The 18,906-nt window shown below is 41.1% G+C and overlaps 5 non-coding genes across 5 annotated transcripts; 4 read left to right on the top strand and 1 right to left on the bottom strand.

Moving 5' to 3' along the window:
* Window positions 1-808: 808 nt before the first annotated feature.
* On the bottom strand, window positions 809-880 carry trnag-ucc (transfer RNA glycine (anticodon UCC)). Its single transcript has one exon. It is a non-coding gene; the product is annotated as a tRNA-Gly (tRNA).
* A 6,747-nt stretch (window positions 881-7,627) lies between these two features.
* LOC148633294 (U4 spliceosomal RNA) lies at window positions 7,628-7,769 on the top strand. The gene has a single exon (XR_015934038.1). It is a non-coding gene; the product is annotated as a U4 spliceosomal RNA (small nuclear RNA).
* A 3,100-nt stretch (window positions 7,770-10,869) lies between these two features.
* Window positions 10,870-10,951, top strand: trnas-aga (transfer RNA serine (anticodon AGA)). Its single transcript has one exon. It is a non-coding gene; the product is annotated as a tRNA-Ser (tRNA).
* An 841-nt stretch (window positions 10,952-11,792) lies between these two features.
* trnai-aau (transfer RNA isoleucine (anticodon AAU)) lies at window positions 11,793-11,866 on the top strand. The gene has a single exon. It is a non-coding gene; the product is annotated as a tRNA-Ile (tRNA).
* Window positions 11,867-16,649: 4,783 nt separating this feature from the next.
* trnal-caa (transfer RNA leucine (anticodon CAA)) lies at window positions 16,650-16,731 on the top strand. Its single transcript has one exon. It is a non-coding gene; the product is annotated as a tRNA-Leu (tRNA).
* The last annotated feature ends 2,175 nt before the right edge of the window (window positions 16,732-18,906 follow it).

Raw genomic sequence — 18,906 nt, 5'->3', positions numbered from 1 at the left:
CAGCCCAGTTTTGTCGACAAGGTGGCTGAGTGGTTAAGGTGATGGACTGCTAATCCATTGTGCTCTGCAGGCATGGGTTCGAATCCCATTCTCATCGGTCTCCATGACTGACACGTATGCCTGTTCGACGTCGGCCCTCCTGTTGTTTGCTCCGGTGCTAGAGCTGTACATTTTCTAGCAGTGGCTGAACATGGTATAGTAGGCCAACGTCGGTATCGAGCAGTGACAGTAACAGTACTTACTGCGCCCCATAAGAAATCGTTTGTCCCTGTTCAAAAGAGATTGTGCGATGTCCTGCGGCGTTCGTAAAGCAAACCTTTGACAGTTTGAAAAGAGGAATTTATTCTGCTTCCTGTGCGTGCAGTAGTTACAAAGTTGAACGTCTTTACACGATCTGCCGCAGTTTTCAGTGGGCGGGCTTTGTCAGATAGCTTGAAAAAACGCACTGTGTTTCAGCTCGGGAAACATCATGAGCTGTGTCCTGCATGTTTTCTGTGTATAGCTGTCTTTTAACGCATACAGAATTCATTCAAAATCATTGATTTCTCCAATTAACAAGGGTCCCTTTTTGAACCTGCGAGAAGCATTCTTTCAATGTAACAGATTTACTCCGGGGAAAAGCAGCATGACATTGAGAGTAGCTCAAGCTTTCAGCACCTGTATCGGACTGCGTGTTTGCAGACACCGCTCAGAATCCCCTGTAAGATTCTCCTTCAATTCCGTTTTTCAGTGCTTTAGCTCTTTCAAAAGGCTTCACTTTGCTAGTCACAATCCAAGGCTCATGACAGCATTTGAAAACATTCGCCACTGCGTTGGCCGGGAATCGAACCCGGGTCAACTGCTTGGAAGGCAGCTATGCTCACCACTATACCACCAACGCACACCCACAGGAAGCCTGCAGGACACCACCAGAGAATGCTTTTTTTAATTTTTTTTTTATTAAACAGAATTTACAAATACAAATACAACAAGAGGATCAGAGTCATGTACAAGAGAAAAAAAACGCAGCAGAAAAAAGCATTTAACTACCAGAGGTAATTAAGTAATTATGTGATCAAATTGTATATTTTACACGTATCATATTTTCCTTGCTTTAATATTTCTCAATTATTTATAAACTTTAGTTTCAACATGCATGCGTTTCCTGTAAAAAATAAAACTCAGCACACAGTTTTTCTTTTAACAACATTTCGAGTACCTCTGGCATTCATGAAAAAGACATACACAAAAGCAAATAACTAACTCTAAGACTGTCTAAACTATTGAGTTTTTCAAAGAACCAGAACTATAACAGTCCTTAACACTTAACTACACCATTCCAAACTAACACTAAAGAAACACTAGTATATACTGGTATAACAAATATAACCAAACATAATCATTAACTGAGCAGTCACTGGGAGCAAATCTCCTTCCCGTCCACAAAGGCCCTCGCTCCCACAAAGTAGGCTCTCCTCCCCTCTCTTCTGGCAGCTTCAACCTGGGGCCACAGCTGGTTCCTGGTACTCCTGTCCGCGGCAGACAGGTCCTCTGCAAACCTCAGTTTGTTCCCATTCAAATACTCATTCCCCCTCGCCGCTCGCCACAGCATGTCCCTCGCCGTCCTCTTGGTGAACTGTATTATAATCGATCTGGGGCGCACTTGCCCAGACATGTTCGCTCTCCCGAGCCTGTGAACAAAGTCAATGGCCGATATTACGTCCTCCTGGTCCGGCAGGGTCCTTTTACAGATACCCTTCACTGTTGCAACAAGGTCCTTATCACGTTCCTCTTTAACTCCAAATAATTTTAAATTCCATCATCGACGGTATCTATCTACATCGTTCACTTTCAATTCAAGTTCTTTAATATGCTTTTCTTGTTTGGTATTTACTTGTTTAAGAACTTTTACTTCACTCTTTAAGTACGCTGGGCAAACGTCCCGAGATCGAATTCTTCCGCGACGGGGGTACCTTTAAAGCGGAGACGACGGCACCGAAAATTTTTGGCGCGCCCTCTCTTTAAAGCCCTGGCCAAATACGAAGACAGTACGTACAGTTATAATTCAAACGGAATTAAAAACTACACATCCCAGTTACCATGGTGGTGCTTGTGATCATTGCGTTTAACCAACGAAACAGGGCAAAAAATCAGTCACATGACTTTGGGGCAGAGTTTCGAAAGCTTAACCTCAGCAACAAAGCGAAATTTACACGATAGGCTACCTCAAACTGTCAGTTACACGACTGTGTATGTCGCTTAAGCCACTCCTATTTGGCATTTTAGTTATGGAGGCGAGACGACGCCCCCCCCCCCCCTCTCTGGGTGCCTGATTTGCCGCCATCTTTAACCGCTTCGTGTCCAAATCGCAGTAGCTACGCGTACGAAATAAAGTTCATCCCAGCTACAAAACATATATATTTTTGTGGTAAGAGGGAGCAAAACATCAGTATTTACTGCTATTAATTAGTGTACGATTTATAGTTGAAATCTGAGCCTAAATATAAAGTTAAAATCTCGACAAAGCAATGTAGGAAATACAGAGAAAAGAAATCCTTTCTGACATCTAAAATCAGTTTCGATCAAGGTCTCTAAAACGAACAAGAAAAAGAGGATTTTCGGAGGGCAATTACGCTGTGTTTATATAGGATAAGTGATCTATGAGCAATCTAATTTCTTGTTCGTTTAAAACAGTGAAATGTCAGCTCCAAAAGATCGCACCAGAAACAGCACTCTCTCTGCCTGTCATAGACGTTCAGGAAAGGCTGAATGAAGTCATGTCAAGAACAATAATTCGGTGATCAATAATAACAGTTGTAGGACAAGAAACAAAAGATAATGAAAACTTCTTTAGGCTAAAACTCAAGTTCATTCTACAAATTAAGGCAAATGAAAATTCAGGATGTTAAAGTGCTAGAGGTGTAAAAAATACAAAAATGCACATGAGTAAAAAGTTTTAGAAATGGAGCAGGTGTTGCTTTGAAATAAGCAAACAGAAAAAAAGCCATGACTAAAGTGCAGAAGAGGGATGCAGGAACACTTGCTTAGATATACAAAAAAAATCACAAAAAGGTGTATGTTACAAAAGAACATGCAAACATGTTCATCATGTACATCAATTTCCCTTCACGATCAATAAAGTCTTATCTATAAACATGAAACAGAGTGAGGAATCAGAAAATTAGCATGCATAAAAAACAGCAATTCTGTCAATAAGCCCTAAATGAATTAATAGCAACCATGGTTTCATGGAGGGCTTCTCAGATAGTTGGGCATTCAGGTAGATTGCCAGGTGAAAGGATTTGTAAACATACTTTGTTAAAGCAAGTCAGTTTTTTCTGCAACACATAAAAGACATTTTTCCAAGAAAGTTTAGCCTTTGTCACTAATGAAACCACTAAATAAAGACATAAATATAGAAATCTTAAGATTTTGTTATTCAATGTTGGTAGCAGGATGAACTGTGCTAAGTGTATATTTTGTCGCAGCTTTGCTGCAAGATGTTAACAGTGAAAAAAGGTATTTAGAAATGAGTTATTTCAAGAAGAAAATGTTCAGAATAATTGCAAATCTAGCAGGATAGAGAAAGCACAGAAAACAGGCAGTTAGATTGATCAGATTAATATGAAAAGTTATTTAGCAAAGGGAATGAGAAGAGTGACAAACTAGTATGCTTTAGATCTTTTTACAGTATCTGGACCAGGGAAAACTGATCATGTTTCTCTATAACAATAATAAAAAACTTTATTTTATATATCACCTTTAAAAGTGGCATCTCAAAGCAATACAGTAGATATAAAAACAGATAAAAGGACCACAGATTACAAAGTAAATACATATAAGAAAGACAAGCAGTTAGAGGTGCTACCAAAATTAGAAAATGAAGCAGATACAGACACTAAGTCTTCTGAAAAGAAAGGTTCTGAGGTTAGATTTAAATGCACTCAGGGTACGTGACTGATATCACTGGGAATACAAATTGAGAGCTCTGGGGTGCAGCTAGAGAAGACCCTGTCACCCACAGAATGTAGATGTTCTTGAGGACAGCTAGAAGACCAGAGTCAGACGGACAAAGGTGGGGAGTAGACAGATAATAAGCCATATACTGTAGGTACTGAATGAGGATGAGGATTTTGAAGTTGACTCAAAACCTGATAGGTAACCAATGCAAGGACTTGAAAACAGGTGTAATGCATCCCTGATAGGATTCTCGCTGTCATATTCTGAACATATTGAAGATTGCTCAGTGTGGATTTAATTTCCCCAGTGAACAGGATGTGCATTTATTAATTCTAGAAAAAAAAGCCTTTCTTGATTTCTCTAGTTCTTAGTTTCTCTAGTTCCCTTTAAAATAAACTATTATTCCACAATGCAGATTATTATATGGACAGTATTTACACATGATATTTGTGATTTAAAGAAATGAACACAAGCAGCTTTTCGAGATTTAAGTGTTGGCTGAGTTATTGCAGGATAAAAAACTAGAGATGTTGGTAAGAAGATAATTTTGGGATAGCTGAGGAATACACTGATAACAAGAACACTTCCTAATGGGGTTAGGCATACTTTTGATGAAGATGATGAAGTTAACAGACTGTATGTTTACATAGATACTGAAATGAGGATTGTATTTTAGATTTTGTGTAGTTGCTAGCATTGAACTGTGTGTTGGATGGACATGAATTGAAGGAATGGGCAAACATCGCTGATGCGGATCCACAGAGCCAGCATATTAAGATGTTTATAATTAGAGGCAATTTGTTTAAATAACTAGGTATGGATACTGATGTGCAAGAGAGTTGGAAAGGCTGTTTACTTAAGCCAGCACTATAAAATATTTTATTCTCAGTGAGATGCTGCCATTTCATAGTGGGTTTCTAACACTGTGTATAGTTCAATCCACACAGTGCCTTTACTTCCATCCATTTCTAATCTCTTTATCCAGTACAGAGGATTTGGAGCCTATCCCAGTAAGCAACAGACACAAGGCAGAATACACCCTGGACATAGCGCCAGTCCATCACAGGACAGACAGACACAAACACACACACACCAGGGCCAGTTTTCCCATAAACCAATTAACTTACCAGTATGTTTTGGAGTGCAAGAGGGAGTCATATCACACATATGGAGAAAAACCATGTAACCCAGAGAGAACATGCAAACCCCACACACACAGGATGGGACCTGGGACCCCAGTGCTCCAAGATAGCAATGCTAACCACTTTGCCACCATTATAAATGGATGGATATCTTAGTTATCTTTCTAGTTCACAGGTTTGCATGCAAAATTTAATTTTGAAAGCCACTGAGACATCAGGTACTACTGTTGTATTTATGAAAAAGAAACAAAACAAAAAGCATACTAACAACTGTGCCATCCTACTCTTTAGTTAATACAATTTATTATTTATAAATAGTTAACATTGTTAGCAAAATATTTTGAATTATATTTAACCCTATTTTTTCTTTAGTTTTGTATTTAACTTATTATATGATAGTCAGATTTAATGTATATTTGAACAATGAAAATATATTTTTACAAGATGCGGGGGAAAGTGCAACAAATTATTACAGTGCTAAATTTAATATTGATTGCTAATAGTTTATGCTAACACCTAACTTTCTTAATTAGATGTATTTAAAACAGTGAACTAAGTGTAACATACCATTCAGAAATACAATCGAGAATAGTTTTGTGGTGTTTGTATGGATGAAACGTTTCTAAAATGTATAACGTAACAAAATTAAAGACGATTAAAATCTGTAATCTTTCCACTTGTAATGTCATTAGACAGAACAAGACGTTTCTGCTTTGTCTAAGGATGGTATCAAAAAGTAGTCTAGGTGGTGAGAAAGCTGTGTTTAATGATAATTAAGTGACTTAAAAGTAAAAAGAGATGGTTCATATTGCTTGATTAATTTTAAAAACTAAGTTATAAATGCAGACGCGATCGCTGCCGTAAGCGCTCCAGGCAGTAGAACGTTCGTTCTGTACTGCTGCGCTCCGCGCCTCCTCCCTCTCTCGGTGCCGCGCCCCTCTCTGACGGAGGGCAGTGGGCGGTACGCTATTTTCAGAGCCTCTGATTGGGAAAAAAAGACCTGCTGATCAGTTTCACACACCAGGAAGAGAAAAGAATGGGATTTTTTCTCTTCGAAACGTGTGTTGTCTTTATGAAATTCGTGTATTTTAAACGTTTAATTAAGAAGTAAAAACCTTACAGCGTACACAAAGATTCTGAGCTGATCACGAGGAAGAAAAATCACCCATTTTTCGCGCATAAAAAGTGGTTTTTAACTCTCGAAACCTGTTTTTATATGTTTTAAAGTCGTGCAATGTCTAAGTTAAGCAGGAAAACATCATTATATCTCATTATTTATTTATTTTTTTTTAAAATTTAAAAATCGTTTGCCCAGCCTACTTTAAGTCTTCAACCTCTTTAAACACACAGTCCATGGACTTTTTAAGACTTTCGATTGCGACTGTATTAGATCAAATCACTTCCTTCAGCTCACCCATGCTCTGTGCCATCATGTTGAAGATGTTGGTCTGGAGCTCCTCCAGCGTCAGGTCGCCCCTTCCTCTCTTGGCTGCCGGGGTTTTCACAGGTGTGCTGGGCAGGGACTCCGGCTCTTCCTCTGGCAGCTGAGTCTCACTTGGGCTGCGAGTGCTCGCGTACGAGCGCATCTCCAGCACTCTTTCCACGTCCCCTCCAGCTGCTTCACTTTTCCCTTTAGTTGCCATCAATTTTCTTGTAGTGCTATACATATACGATTGAGGTTTCTTAGACTTCTCCTTCGAAGACCCAGCACTCTCTTTTCTTTTCCCAGTGTTACTCATATCGAAATTCTTAAACCTAAAAAAAATCGTTTTTTTTTCTTTCAATTATAACTGAAGTTTAAACAAGTAGTGTTAAGTCCTTATTTTTCTGTAGTCAAAAAAAGCAAAAATTAACATTTAGGTCATGAAAAACTCAAAAAAAATCCTCAACCACTAAACTTTACCTCCCACCTGAGCGCCATCTTGAACGCCCCTACCACCAGAGAATGCTCACGATTTCGGAAGCTGTCTCCGGGACGTGCTGATTCCACACATCCTGAATAAATCATGATATTGTTAGTTGCTGTAGCTAGACGTTCAAATGAGTTTCATGGCCAGATGGACTGTTTCCTCCAGCGGTATAGTATTGCAGTGAGACAGCACGATGCCTGCAAGACTATGTCACGCTAAACGCCACAGATTGTGTTTGTCCGTTCGTGTCAGTCATCCTGCAGCCACGGGAAGTGGGACACAAACATCCCGCAATGCTTTCAAGACGTTAGGATTTGTTTGTGCAACATCCGAGAAGAGTACTTGTGGCTTGAATGTGAACTGTACGTGCCCGCCCCCTTTCCTCTGTAGTGCATGAGTTCCTCCCGGCATGCCCTTCGTCATTGTTCTGTCATCTTGTATTTAAAGGGTTGTATTTCTGCTGCTGAAAAGAATCAACGGGTTTCTTTGTTCCCAACGGAGCCCTTGTCTGTCATGAAATTCTTCAAAACCTCAAGCTAGAAGAAGACGACAAATATGAAGCGTTACAGCAACGACATGCCATGAGACGATTGATAACGATTTCCATAGGATCCCCGCGGTTGCCTGGCAACCGTCAGCTTTGCGCAGTGGCAGTATCGTAGCCTGTGAGGGTTAGCCGAGGCGTGATTATTGCTAGTTGAAAACTTTTCCCAATACCCCGCTTCCGCCGGTTTGCAATACAATCGGCGAAAGCAATTTTTGACAGTCTCGTTAGAGACTGAGCAAGGTGTTTAAAGACAGATTTGGTCATGGTGACATCATGGTAGAAAGAAGCGAGCTTGTTCCCAGTGGGCATTGATTCGTCGAATATACGTATATTTACGGCGAACGTACGGCTATACGTATATATACGTCGCCTCAACGTCGAATTGCAACCGTAAAATTGACGACATTAACAAACGCATATATAACGTCGAAAACACATCTAACACAGTGCCTGAGGCTTTTTACTGTATGTATCGTGTGTGCCGCAACTAGGAGTATACGGCACTCTGCACAGTGTACGAAGTAAATTATTTTCGCAGCAATTAATTTACACGTGTATAATAAATATAGTAAATATAATAAATTAATTACTGCGAAAATAATTTACTTCGTACACTGTGCAGAGTGCCGTATACTCCTAGTTGCGGCACACACGATACATACAGTAAAAAGCCTCAGGCACTGTGTTAGATGTGTTTTCGACGTTATATATGCGTTTATTCATGTCGTCGATTTTACGGTTGCAATTCGACGTTGATTATACGAACCCAGCATATTTTCCGGTTATATACCACAATGCATTGCTAGTATTCGTTGGTCACCATTTTGGACACGTTTTTCAAACGTAGAAGTATATCCGCAAATATCTCAGATATCCTCTTTTGACGAGTAAGTATGAACAATAATAATACTATCTGAATACATACAGATCTTTCTTAATATTATTTTGATTAAAATAGTATGTGAATAAGCAAAAAAATGGCACATAAAATAGTGTGAATGGGGAAGATGACACAAAATCGTTTTGCCGTTTCTCTTATTCTTATTCTATGTTGTACTTTCAAACTTTGGGTACTCTTTAATTAGGACAGACTTTATTGCTCAACTGCTATGATGCAAGCCAAATTTTATACATTTATTTCAGCTTTGAGCTTAGTAAACCGTTCATTTTTTAGATTATACTAAAGAAGATATTAATCATCATTTATTTGGGAAGTAATATTATATAATTTTCTCCTAGCTGCGGTGCTGAAGTCCCACCCTACATCAACAGAAAAAGAAATAAAGGAGCACGCAATGTGTTACTTGAAGAATGCATATGCAAGGCAGGGGGCCAGGAGATCTGGACTCTGAAAATAATAGGTTTTTGGTTCTAACTGTTAGGACAATTAGACAGGGTTTGCAAACAGTGGACAAAAATCGTCTTAACTTCCATTGTAATATTTTTTTTTCTTGGAAATATAGAAGTTGTACATTTTAAAATGTATATTTGAATCAAAATGTGGTTTTGAGTTAGTGTGTTAATGTAATTAGTTTTGTGTTTGTCATTACTATACTGTATATTGCCATGTTACCAGAATTTGTAGCTGAAGTTTAAGACTAGTTGTGTTTTTATGATTATTGCCCATATGTTGATTGTTGATTGATTGTATACAATGTATAATTTGAAATACATATGTTTCAGGTGTGAATGTGTATTTTCAGAATACATTTCTAAACCTAATCATTGGCTTGTTTTACTTGTTTCTACACCTATAAAATCTATCTTTGATGTATAATAGACCTCTACCCATATACGTATAATAGACCTCTAATGTTATCCGTATAATAGACCTCTAACCATATACGTATAATAGACCTCTAAAGTTATACGTATAATAGACCTCTAACCATATACGTATAATAGACCTCTAAAGTTATCCGGAACTCCAACCATATATGTATAATAGTCCTCTAAATTTATCCGTATAATAGAACTCCAACCATTTATGTATAATGAACGTCTAAATATAGACGTATAATTGACGTTTAACTTTAGACGTATATTAGAATTTCATTCTAGACGAATTGTAGACCACATTTAGACGTCTAAGATATGCGTTTATTAGACGTATATTATACGTCTTTTGCCCACTGGGTTACGTCTCAACAGAAACGCTCTTTAGCTCTTTCAGCTTTATGCAGAGAACATCGTCTGTCGAGATCACTTTTGAGTCAGCGCGAAACGCCGTGTGCTGTCAGTTTGATTTCATATTGCTCGTGGCGGCGCCCGGCTTTTGTCTGTCAAACGTTAGGTTGCACTTCTTCATGCTGCATCGTCGGCATGAGTGGAGCTTTATAAACGTCTGTACTTACTGCGCCCCATAAGAAATCGTTTGTCCCCATTCAAAAGAGATTGTGCGATGTCCTGCAGCAAACCTTTGACAGTTTGAAAAGAGGAATTTATTCTGCTTCCTGTGCGTGCAGTAGTTACAAAGTTGAACGCCTTTACACGATCTGCTGCAGTTTTCAGTGGGCGGGCTTTGTCAAATGGCTTGGAAAAACGCACTGTGTTTCGGCTCGGGAAACATCATGAGCAGTGTCCTGCATGTTTTCTGTGTATAGCTGTCTTTTAACGCATACAGAATTCATTCGAAATCATTGATTTCTCCAATTAACAAGGGTCCCTTAAAGGATGAGTCAAAGTAACGTCTAATCGGATTAGTTTCCTTAGAGCTGGTTCAGAGTTTGCTCAAGAGTTTACCTTTCACAGATGCGCAAAGAAGAATATTGGGGGTGCATGCTTTAAGGCGCCTTACAGCTGTAGGGAGCGATTCGAGACGATTCGTGGCGTGTGCTCGTTCCCATATACCGTACGCCTCGGGGTGCAGTGCTAGGATGACGTACAATACCGCTTGGGCACGTAACGGCGTTATATGCAAGTTCGGGACGTGAGGGTTTTCGTTTGTTCGTTTTGTTTTGCTCTGCTTTGCTTTGTTTTGCTTTCCATCGCGTTGGTAAGAGCGTAAATAAAAAGGCGATTCCTGCGTCTACCACTAATGTAAGAGCTATTTCAAGTGCGGAGTGGTGCGGCTTTTCAAATGCTTGCGGGCATTTCTCTGTTGTTGATTCTTTTTTTGTGTGTAACAAAGTGGCATTTTCATGTCCGGACGGGGAGACTTTATCATTCCGACATGAAGCCACCCTTAAGTCCTCTGAGGCGTGTCTGTCTGCAAGGCTTGTATTTTGGAAATGTTTTTTTGAAACGGAGAACGACTTTGAAATAGGCTTCCGCCGGCGGCTCGCGATCCAGGTAAGATTGTAGCAAGAACGCAGCGGCGGTGGGGCTTGCTGTAGTCGTGGCCGAGTGGTTAAGGCGATGGACTAGAAATCCATTGGGGTCTCCCCGCGCAGGTTCGAATCCTGCCGACTACGTTGTCCGCCTCCAGTCGGTGTGTTCCGGCGCAAGCAAAGAAGCGCGCCTCCTTGCTGTTCCTGGTGGTTTTAAAACGCCCAATCGCTTAAACCCGCTGCCTTGGAAATAAGTTCTTCAGCGTCCGCGAATGACATTTTGCAGCTGGAAGCAGATGTCGACGCGTTTTGCACAGAGCACCAAAAAACCGTCTTTTTTGAAGGCTCAGGCACTGAGCATTGGTGGTTCAGTGGTAGACTTCATGCCTGCCACGTGGGAGGCTCGGGTTCGATTCCCGGTCAATGCAGTGGCTTTTGCAGCGAGCAGCTCCATCACTTGCATCCCCTTGCAACTCGCAACTGCAAACCCACTGAAGCTAAGTAGGTGCGAGCCAGGTCAGTACCCGAATGAGGGTGAGCTACAGGGAAAAACAAAGCTTCCAGCTGGAAGCGGTGTTAATGGTGTCGGCGGGGGGGCACTCACCCTGAGGTCTGTGCGGGTCCTAATGCCCCAGTATAGTGACGGAGATGCTGTGTTGTAAAAGGGCGCTGTCTTTTGGATGAGATGTAAAACCGAGGTCACAGCGCTCTGTGGTCATTAAAAATGACCACCAAAACCTTTGACAAAAGCTCTTGGTAATTGATGGTCTTCAATAATGCTTCTCCTTTAGGTACATTTTAAATCAGCTGAAAAATGCTGTGAAATGGGGGGGCACTTCAGGCCAGTGTAGGATTTGGGTTACAAGAACCATGAAACTGCACGAGAAAGCCCATACACTGAATTACACGGCTTTCTATTCAAAGGAGGGCAAAAGAAATTCCCTGAGATCGATTTTTTGCAGCACAGAGAGGATTGATGTCGTGAGGCCGGTTAGCTCAGCTGGTTAGAGCGTGGTGCTAATAACGCCAAGGTCACGGGTTTGAGCCCCGTACAGGCCAGGTCCTTTTCTCCTCTCTTACCAAAGCTGTTAGGTTCCTTTCCGTGGTGAGATGGGTTGTCATGCAACGCAGCCACATAGTGCCGACAGACAAGAGTGTTGCGGGAGAAGAGAAAAGTGTTTGAAGATTTAAGAGTGTCTTAGGTGGAGCCAAAATCAAGTGTCACAAATGCAAGTGGTTGGATTTCCAATGTTTAATATGGTAAAAATAAGCAGAAGTTATCTGCCGGTCCGGCACAGTCTGCCATGCTTTTGTCATATACTGTAAAGTGGTGTCGAACTGGGTGTCGATCTGGAGCCTCACCATTTGCATATGTGAGGCTCCAGTTATACATCGAGTGTCACATTAAATGACAAAAATGAAGAGAGTTAAAGCAGCTGGAGAGGTTTTCTTACAACTTTTGAGTTGACACAGTTTTGGAAAATGTTTCCTTCACGCTGCACTGTTCAACATAGGCAGCCAAGAGTCTCCAAAACAAAACAGAATTGACAGATAGGAGAAAATTCCCACTCGTCCTGAAGTTGCCAAAATCCAGCAGGTGGATTTTGGGAACGGCATACAGACCCCTGACACAAGTGGTCTGTGCCAGGGGTCTGTATGCCGTTAACCATGCCGCCATACCAGTAGCACCACCACAGTCTTAAAGGAAACCGGTGTAACAACATGTCCGGGTAACTTGTTCCATTCACCCGCAGCTCTTTGTGTAAGGATGTGCCACATATGTGGCGTTTTTCACACAGCAGCTGTATCGACGAGCGGTGAAAAAAGTGTGGTGGAAACGTCGGACCCTAAGGTGGTGACTGCATCGGAGACGGCTGTTAAGACACTGACCAAAACCAAACGTGTCAAGCCTTCGGAGAGAAATAATAACACGCCTAAAGACTTGGTGTTTGGTGATGTGGGAGACTCAGTGCGGTATATTGCACAGTTAGTATCAAAGGTGGGCACTAATGAGGTGGATAAAAAGCGGGGTTTAGAGAATCTAAGAGCCGCTTTAGCAAGTGTACATTCAGTGTTTCCAAAACCGATCCAGGTTTACGCCGCTAGACTCTTAGACGTTTTTTCTAAAGAAGATGCTGATCTAACCTCTGGATTTCGTTACCTGATAATGCTATTTCATGGTGCACTGGCGAAGACCCACCGGGATAAATGACTAAACATGTGCATGGTGCAGTCCAGAGAATATTGGATGAACTTTCTCCAAACATCGGGGCGAATGATTTTGTACAGCTGCGTTTGACTGCGGGTGGTTTTAACAAACCCTTGTTCTCACGCAGGAGACAACCCGGAGAATTAAATGCTGCTGATTTTTTAAGCCACATCTCAGACCTCTTACAGAGCCACACAGAAATTCTCACCGATGACAGCCTCCGATTAGTGGTGACGATAGTTAGGAATATGCAGGGGGGTGCCCGTCGAAGATTTAAATCCGTTCTGGGTAATTGCTCAGAAAAAAGCGCACCTTATCGACTTACATTACACGGGCGGTAATCTGTGTTTCACCAGGAGTGTGTACGGTTTGTTGAATGAAGGTTGTACCAATGGGGAAATGTTACAGGGCGCTAAACGAATGCACAAAGAGTTGGGTTTTTCAGAGAATCAGAAAATGAGTTTGTCAGACATTACCGCTTTTGAAAAACATTTAAAGGTGGTCATTAAAATTTTGTACCACGACCAGGGTGATTGAAAATATTTTACAACGGGGCCCACACCACCTAATTCTAAAATACTTTTTGTTCTACTGCATGAAGAGCATTTTTATGGGGTTTTAAATATTAAAGCTTTTGTGGGGGCGGCATATTTTTGCACTAACTACCATGCGGCGTATAGCCACAAGAACGCACACGCCTGTGTTAAAGCTTGTAAAACCTGTTTAGATCCCCAGTGTTGCGAAATTGATGCAGAAATTCAGAATTGCCCGGCCTGTAAGGTCTTTTGTCGTAGCTCTCAATGTTTGGCGAGACACTTTCGGAATGCAGCGACGGGTGTTAGTAAGTGTGAGCGCAGGGTCTTTTGTGAGAAATGTGAGGTTTATAACCTCTCTAGTCACAAATGTAAAGAGAAACTGTGCTCGCATTGTAACAACGTGATCGACACCCCTGACACACATTTGTGCTACATACTGCCTTTGGACAACCCCAAAATTTCAAACAAGTACATTTTTTTTTACTTTGAATGCATGCAAGAAACGGGGACACACATACCAAATTACATCCATGCCCTTCATATTAACAATAAACGAAGCTGGGAATTTTATGGTGAAACTTGTCTAAAGGATTTTGTGTGTAAATTTATCGATAGACGTTTCAAAAACCATACATTCATATCGCACAATGGCAAGGGATATGACAATTACCTAGTAATCAGACAGTTGTAAGATGAAAAGATGGACGTTGAACTAATTAATCAGGGTGGTAAGATAATGTGTATGACCGTAAAAGCTCTGAACATCAGATTTATCGATTCTTTAAACTTTCTACCTATGAAATTAAGCAAACTGTCGGCCGCCATGGGGTTCCCCGGGGGTAAGGGTCATTTTCCACACTTGATGAACACTTCAGAAAACCAAAATTATGTCAGCCCGATGCCGCCGCCAGAACTTTACGGCGTTAACTACATGCTGCCGAGGGAGAAAGCCGAGTTTTTGGTTTGGTATGAAGAATGCAAGGGAAGTGTGTTTAACTTACAGAGAGAGTTGAAACGTTACTGCCAGTTGGATGTGGCAATTCTAAGAGAAGGCTGTGTCAGGTTTTGGGACGAGGTCATGAATATGACCAGACAGACACGCGTGACTGAGTCAGGGGCCGCCTGCGTTGTGTGCATCGACCCCTTTCAGTTTGTGACCATCGCTAGTGTCTGCATGGCCATGTTCAGACTTATGTTTTTACAGGAAGAGACGATAGCGTTGCTACCCCATGACAATTACCACCACCAGCAAAAACGATTTTCTACACCCAGCATTCAGTGGCTTATGTACATCGAACACACAGAGCCCGTTAAAATCCAACACGCGTTAACCACGGCCGGTGAGTTCAAGGTTGGTCAAAGCTGAAAGCTCAAAGCTGAAATAAATGTATAAAATTTGGCTTGCATCATAGCAGTTGAGCAATAAAGTCTGTCCTAATTAAAGAGTACCTAAAGTTTGAAAGTACAACATAGAATAAGAATAGAGAAATGGCAAAACGATTTTGTGCCATCTTCCCCATTCACACTATTTTTATGTGCCATTTTTTGCTTATTCACGTACTATTTTAATCAAAATAATATTAAGAAAGATCTGTGTGTATTCAGATAGTATTATTATTGTTCATACTTACTCGTCAAAAGAGGATTGCTGAGATATTTGCGGATATACTTCTACGTTTGAAAAACGTGTCCAAAATGGTGACCAACGAATACTAGCAATGCATTGTGGTATATAACCGGAAAATATGCTGGGTTCGATATTTTCTCAACGTATGCGTTTATTAATGTTGTCGATATTATGGTTGAAATTTAACATTGATAATACATCACGGCTATGTGCCCCCTGCTATGTGCTGATGTGCAATTTTAACGCATGCAGTTAGTAAGGATCGTACTGTTGTATGGTATTATATATAATGACATTATGGAATAGGATGGGGACAGGCCTGGCATCACGGGGGGAGGGAGGAGTGTTGCCCCTTCAGTTTTGGGCAAAAAGATTTACCTAACTTAATTTGCGCCCTAAAAAAATAGTTGTACTTGGTCAATGGTCAGACAACACTAAATGACACGAACAGTCACTCAGTCTGTTTGATGGGCAGGAGGGCTATCCGTCCAGGAACTGCACATATCAGTGTCGTTATTGAGTGTCAACATTACGATCCTGTTTGCTCAGGTGGACCGATTCCTTGCAGTAGTTTATCATTATACTTAAAATCTTTATATAACTAGGACTAGTTATAGCAGTCTGTGCTTTCTGTTGGTTTTACAACATTTTTTTCTTAACGATTCAGAACGTCCATGTAGCTGCAAAAATGAACGCTTATGGTACTTTTCGCTCCAGGCAATACAAACCGTGAGAGTGACGAAAAATGTGAAACTGAACTTCATCGCAAATACCAGATTGCTAGTCGTTATCTTCTATCATGAAGCACTAATCAATGGCATAGCTGCGAGATTTCATTTGGGTAGCTGCACCCTACAGCTCCGTTTCAACCGAAATATCACCCCCCCCCCTCAGAATTTCAGACGCCCCCCTACAGATTTTTCCCCGGGCACCGCGCACTGATGGGGGACAGGGTGTCCAGGAAATGGTATCAACTTTTCTCAAGAAAATAAAAATAGAAACTCTATAGGCACTCAAACATTTTACTGTTTTTTTTTCAGGCAGTAAATTACGTAAATTACTGCTTCGACACGTAATGGCATTATAATCAAGTGCAGGAGCTGAGGGCTTTTGTTTTGTTTCGTTTTCCATGGCGTTCGTAAGCACGCAAATCAAAGGCAATTCCTGCGTCTAACACGAATGTAAATGCTTTTGAAAGTGCAGTGTGGTGCAGCTTGTAAAATCCTTGTCCACATTTGTGGTTTGTTGATGTTTTTCTGTCTGCCAAAGTTGCATTTTGACATCCAGACGGGGAGACTTTATCATTTGAACGTGAAGCCAGCCTTAAACCCTCTGAGGCGTGTCTGTCTGCCGGCACGTATTTTGTGAAAGGTTTTTTTTTTTAACTGAGAGCGACTTTGAAAAAGTTTCCGTAGCCACCTCGCACTCCGTGTTAGATTATAGGAGGAATGCGGCGGCGGCGAGCTCGCTGTAGTCGTGGCCGAGTGATTAAGGCGATGGATTCAAAATCAATTGGGGACTCCCCGCGCAGATTTGAATCCTGCCGACTACGGCGTCTGCCGCATGTCGCCTTGTGCCTGCGCGGCAAAGACGAAGTGCTGCTTCTCCTTTCCTGGTACTATAAGAACGCTAAATCGCTTGGCTCTGCTGTCGTGGAAATAAATTCTTCAGATAACCACACATTTTGCGTTCGCACCTCTGGTGCTCTACTTATGCCTTTGAAAACCTAATGAATAAAGCTGAAAGAACCGACACAATATGTAGGTGCTCGTAAAGCACGCAGTAAAGAACTGTTAACAGCAAAGGTTTCAGTGGGTTAACTGAGGAGAAGGCGTGATCGCTAATTGTTGACTTTGTATTTGGTGTTAGAAACACTCTTACTGTGCATGACGTGCAACAAATGTAGCCACAGAAATTGCATCACGCTTTCATGTATGCTATCGCAGACACCAACGTTGCCTAGATAGAAAACCGAAATAGCCGTGGGTTTGCTTGCTGGTCTGAAGGATCTCTCTTCGAATCTCTATCATTTGTCAATGGAAGTAAAAGGCGCTGCAATTTCATACGTTCAGAATGAAACCCGCAGCTGTTGTTCGACTTTATTTCTTGACTAATTACAACTGAGTGTCGCATGAGCAGTTACGTAAACTTGTCTGGTATATTTGAACAAAAATGCCGTTCTTCAATTAAAACTAACAGTACATTGTCAGGGACATTCAGTTCTATACAAACAAGAGACAGACAAGATAATATTTCTACCTTTCATGTGGACTACGTGTTGACTTACTGATCGGAATAATTGAAAAGTTCGGGTTCATAGCCGATGCAGTGCATGCTAATTAGAACAGCAAAGCTGAGCTCTCAGCACCGTACTGAGCCCAGGTGTTTTTCTAAAGCTGTCAGGTGCAGTTCATTTACATGAAGGAAATCTCTTACTGGGTACTATTACAATGCAGTAAGTAGCACAGACTACTTAGGGAGTAGCCCGATGCATTTAAAAACAACCCGAGCCAGGCAGGAGTCGAACCTACAATCTCCTGATCCCTAGTCAGACGCGTTATCCAGTGTGATACTGCAGGACTGTAACCCAGTGAGATCAGCACTGCAACTAGTAAAATATTACCCCCGGTCCATTCTTTTCCAAAAGTGAGAAACACCTGTTTTCTACATTTTGTCTGTTTTAAAACATTATCTTCCAAAGCATCATAAAATTGTCCCTTCTTCCAGACTCTACTTCTCTCTTGTAGTAGTACAGCAGACCTTTCCAGGTGAGCAGATCACAGAGTCCGAAATGAGCTTCCTCCATCAAGCAAAGTACCTGAACATGACGCTGTCTTCATAAAAGCGCCCCTGTAATAAAGAAATTAAATCCGAAATCAAGAGGGCAGCACAGTGGGCAAAAGACGTATAATATTCGTCTATTAAACGCATACCTTAGACGTCTAAATGTGGTCTGCAATTCGTCTAGAATCTCTGCACTGTGTACGAAGTAAATTATTTTCGCAGTAATTATTTACATTAACGAAGAGCATAACGCGTGTACTGTATACACTGCAAGTACAACCCCCCTCTCTGCAGGAGTGCTGGCTGTGACGAATTGAAACGGTTTCACGGGTATTTTCAAAGTAGGAGGCGAGATTTCCAGCGAAAGACACCCCCCCTCAAAAACCCAGTAAATACAGTACTTACTAGTTAAAGGCTAGGCTCCCGACTACGGCGAAAGGAACCCTTCTTTCATTAGAAGACAATGAACATATTTTAGCCCTGAATGAATTAATAGCAAACATGGTTTACATAAAAGACATTTTTCCAAGAAAGTTTAGCCTTTGTCACTAATGAAACCACTAAATAAAGACATAAATATAAAAATCTTAAGATTTTTAAAATACATGACTTTGCTAAAATTTATTTGAAAATAAAAACAATTACAACCGCCAGGGGAGAGAGAGAACAGGGGAGGGATGTTGGTTTTGCATAAGGGGCGGGGCTATGGAAATTAGGTCTGTTTGGGAATGTGTAGTTACATTTTCTGGCTGTTTGTGAATTATCGTTGTTGAGTATGGAGTGTTGAGGTATTGATTTTGTGTAATGCTTTATGTTGAAAATTGAGGTTGATTTTGTTTATGATAAACAGGATAAACTGGGATGGGAGGAAGGTTTGGTTTTGCATAAGGGGCGGGATTATGATAATTGGAGGACTTTGCGAGAGTAAAATGGTTTGATTATT

The sequence above is a fragment of the Lepisosteus platostomus genome, unplaced genomic scaffold (assembly GCF_059453375.1).
Source record: "Lepisosteus platostomus isolate fLepPlt1 unplaced genomic scaffold, fLepPlt1.hap1 Scaffold_48_H1, whole genome shotgun sequence".
NCBI lineage: Eukaryota > Metazoa > Chordata > Actinopteri > Semionotiformes > Lepisosteidae > Lepisosteus > Lepisosteus platostomus.
This window is presented reverse-complemented; position numbering and strand designations above follow the sequence as displayed.